Source organism: Mus musculus, chromosome 1 (assembly GCF_000001635.26).
Source record: "Mus musculus strain C57BL/6J chromosome 1, GRCm38.p6 C57BL/6J".
Classification (NCBI taxonomy): Eukaryota; Metazoa; Chordata; class Mammalia; order Rodentia; family Muridae; genus Mus; species Mus musculus.
The window spans coordinates 189617655-189621972 of NC_000067.6; the positions used below are offsets into that span (position 1 = coordinate 189617655).

The window sequence follows — 4318 nt, forward strand, 5'->3', positions numbered from 1 at the left end:
CCGTTCACACCAGGTAAGAATCTCAATAATATTCTCCCAGCAGACATGGTTAGACAGTGCCCAGCAGGCAATGAGAACAGGGCTACAGGGACTGGAGAGGTGGCTCAGTGGTTAAGAGCACTGGCTGCTTTCCAGAAGAGGGCTATAGTTCTCCCTATACCGACATCTGGCACCATTCCTGGCACACAGGAGCTACCCCACAGTTAAAAAAATAAGCGACAACAAAAATGAGCATCGAGAATCGTAATGTGCTGCGCATGCTCAGGCTCTGACTTTATTCTGAGACATAAGCTGGGAGGTGGATGTGAGCAATGTCAGAGTCAGGGCTGGCTCACAGGTAGGGGGAGCAACTGGCTGCTCTTCCAGAGGACCTGGGTTCAGTGCTCAGCAACAACAATTCCCTTTTCTGACCTCTGCAGGCACCAGGCATGCATAAAATGAAATAAATACATTTTAATTAAAAAAAAAAGATACTAAGGAATGGGCACTGATATGCAAAGGGAATAGTCCTTAGGGGTGCTGGGATGTGGAGGGCACAGTCCTTAGGGGTGCTGATATGCAAAGGGCACAGTCCTTAGGGGTGCTGGGATGTGAAGGGCACAGTCCTTATGGGTGCTGGGATGTGAAGGGTACAGTCCTTATGGGTGCTGGCATGTGAAGGGCACAGTCCTTAGGGGTGCTGGGATGTGAAGGGCATAGTCCTTAGGAGATCTGATAAAATAAGTGACGACATGGAGAGATGAATGAATGAAGACATCAGAAACCACTGAGATTTTGTGCCCGAGGGCAGCTTGGATAGTTTGCTCCTTGATTCACAGACAGGGTCCCGGTATGGGCAGGGCAGAGAGAGATGCCACGAACTGATTTTAATGGCCAGCAAATGCACTACACTGCAAGTGACACTGGCTACTGGGGAGTGGCTGCTTGCTCGGGCTCACTGTGGCGGTTGGCACCACACTCTGCCGTCCCCTTGGTCCTTGCAGAAAGGGCTGATGGGCTGCTCACGTCCACCCTCTCACCAAAGGAGCTATTAACAGATTAAAAGGCTGCACGGTTGCTGAGCCATCCTGTTCCAAGCCTCCAGATGTCACTGGACCCTCTACAGATGTTCCAGATGCTAGAATCCTCTAGACCACCTCAGCATCCAAAAGATAAAGGAGACCCGCCACACACTGTTCCAACAGAGGAGGATTGGTAGCATGTCCGAAGGGAAGCACTGTCAACAGGAGCTGTGTGTGAGTCTATCCCTCTGCTCCTGAGAGCTATCTGAATTTACCACCTCTGGGCATCCTTCAGACACCTCCCATCCCATCCCAAGGATAGTCCTATCTTGTCCCATCTCAAAATATTCAGTTTGATGACACTATCCTTAGGTGGCCTTTAGAGCAGGGCCTTTCTTCTTAGCCTCTTCCATAGAAGGTCCCCAAAACCCACACACTCAACCTCCAGTCAGAACAGCTGGTTATCAATGAATATGACAAGTCTCGAACCCCCTTCCCCCGGCCCTGCTCCCTTTGTATGGGCTTGCCTCAACCCCACAGCTGCTGCTTATTATGGGATTTGAGTACTAAATTCCAGGGAGCTCTTTGGTTACCTATAACATAAGCCCACTAAAGCAAGGAGAAGGAGATCTTGTTACAGAAAAAAAACCTTTCATCTTTTAAAAGGTTCCTGTGGGTTTTCTCAGGAGACTCACACCACCAGAAGAAAATGTGAACATCATTCTGCATCCGGTTCTCTTGCTGTTTCTGCCTAAGCTGGCAAAGTATCTGAGGTGTCGGGAGCCGCGTCGCAACAGGGAGCTCCCACGGTCCTCAGAATCTGGCCGTGCTTCGAGATAATAAGCAGTTGCTTCTGAGGACTGTTTGAAGGAAATGGAAAGTCATTAAAGTCTCTTATCGTCCAATACAGTTTACATTAGGATAAACTGATCACTCACAAAATGAACACACTCAGAGTGCAGCAGAAGGAGCAGCAGCTGTCGGCCAAAATCCTGGTCACAGTCCATAGCCACTGAAGAGTTCAGAAACTCTTGGCAGCCATCTTTGCTTCTTCAGCCCAGCTCCGGGAGAAAACAAGAAAAGGCCCCGGGGGGGGGGGGGGGGGGGGGAGGGGGGAGGCAATGAGCACCACCGACCCAAGAGGGTTTTTTTGTTTGTTTGTTTCTGTCTTTGTATGTTTGTTTATTTTTTCTTTTTGGACACTGGAAAGCATATTTATGAGCAAAGAAAATGTCAAACTCTTGAAGAGAGCTGGAGAGATGGCTCAGTGATTAAGAGCACTGGCTGCTCTTCCAGAGGTCCTGAGTTCAATTCCCAGCAACCACATGGTGACTCAAAACCATCTGTAATGGGATCCGATTTCCTCTTCCTGCATGCATAAAATACACGAATAAATAAATCTTTTTTTAAAACTTGAAGATCCTGTAACCTGCTGACATGCTTCTAGGAATGAAAAATATCAAAACAGAAGATTTGGCATCCTTGGCGTTTTTTTCTAAAAATAAACCTTTTTTTGATGGAATGAGTAAGAAAAAATAGATTAAGTCTGTGTATCAATAAAGAAATGTCCATTCCTTCAGGGACCCTGAGTTAGCTCTCACAGAGCAGATTGTTAAGAGAGAAACACACACACACACATGCACACCCATTCACAAACACACACAGCACACACTCACACACAGACACACATATACCGGCACACAGAGGCACACACTCACACTCACACTCATGCACACACGTGCATGCACATACACATGCACATACGTGCACACATTCACACTCATACACACATATGCACACACAGACACACACACAGACACACACACACACACACACACACACACACACCAATCACTCTGGCTTCCTACTGGCCATGTGATTTCACTTTCCCACCTGCCATCTTGCCACTCTGGAACAATCTGCCATGAAGGCCTCGCCAGGGCTGAATCAATGTTAATTTTGTGCCTTTAAACTTCCCAGACTATGAACTACTATAAACTCTTCTCAATAAAGTTTGCCTGCCTCAAGGAATTTGGTATAGAGAGCTGCAAAAATGAACTGATATAGACATTTTAGAAAATGCAAAGCTATAGACACGAAAATGGCAGTGACTGTTACAAGTTCAGAAGCAAGTGAAGCATAAAGAACCTTAGGGCAGTGCAGCTTCCTTTTTAAAAGATCTTTCTTTGGGGCTGGAGAGATGGCTCAGCCGTGAAAAGCACTGGCTGTTCTTCCAGAGGTCCTGGGTTCAATTCCCAGCATCAATATGGCAGCTCACATCTGTCAATATGGCAGCTCACATCTGTCAATATGGCAGCTCACATCTGTCAATATGGCAGCTCACATCTGTCAATTCTAAGGGATCTGGCACCTTCAAACATATGCACAGGCAAAACACCAATAAACATAAAATAAAAATAAATCTTTTTTTAAAAAAAGATTTACTTTATGTTTAATTATGGGGGGGGGGGATGAGGGAGCGAGCACAGGTGCCTGTGTAGGCCAGAAGAGGGCATCAGATTCCTGAGGCTGGAGTTACAAGCAGTTGAGAGCCACCTGATGTGGGTGCTGGGAACTGAACTCAGGGCCTCTGCCAAAGCAGTTCCCATGCTCTTAAGCACCTGGCAATCTTCAGCCCCAGTGAACTGTTCTTACTGATACTATAGTAGTGGTCACATGACACTACGTATTCATCAGTAACCCATCGAAACATATGGCTCGGGATGAATTTGGGTGTGTCGGGTTTTTTTGTATGTTTTTGTATTTCCTGTTGCTTCTCGTGTGTCAGTCACAGTCTTCTGGAAAGAATGCAGATTATGGGAAGAGACTTTCTTCCATATGCACCAAACAGCCTCATTGCAGAGATGAAGAAAGTGCTGGCTTGGGATGTCAGTCACCATAGAAACAGTCAGGAGACAGAAAGGCACAGGTGAGAATCACACTGTTTGAGACAGATGTTCCTGCAGAATTCTGAGCTAGTTCTGATACTGCTTATCGGTGGGAGCACACCGAATGGTCATGTAAGCAGGTGACAGGTGTGGAGAGCATAGCTCCTGCTGTCAGAGAGGAAGATCACAGACAGCAAGGGAAGAGAGCTGTGCCAGCCCACTGGTGAAGGGCAAGAGCTGGGCACAGTAGTGTGAGTGCTATTTTGGATGCCTGGGGCCCTCCCTCACCAGCAGTAGCTAATAGGAAAGGTAAGATAGACGTGACTGAGATTTTCATTTAATAATCCATGTCTTTGACAACAGCATTGTTCACTCATGAAGGGTACTTCTGTTCAAACTCCTTTTATTTAAAGGGTTTTTTTTCTTAGT

At 46.6% G+C, this 4318-nt stretch overlaps 1 long non-coding RNA gene across 2 annotated transcripts; it reads right to left on the reverse strand.

Moving 5' to 3' along the window:
* Positions 1–519: 519 nt before the first annotated feature.
* Gm30088 lies at positions 520–2044 on the reverse strand. 2 transcript variants are annotated; one of them, XR_001779901.1, is made up of 3 exons: positions 1953–2044; positions 1697–1861; positions 520–1216 (listed from the first exon to the last, which is right to left on the reverse strand). It is a non-coding gene; the product is annotated as a predicted gene, 30088 (long non-coding RNA). The 2 variants fall into 2 exon arrangements; XR_373838.3 differs by having other exon boundaries at positions 1940–2035.
* Between the last annotated feature and the right edge of the window lie 2274 nt (positions 2045–4318).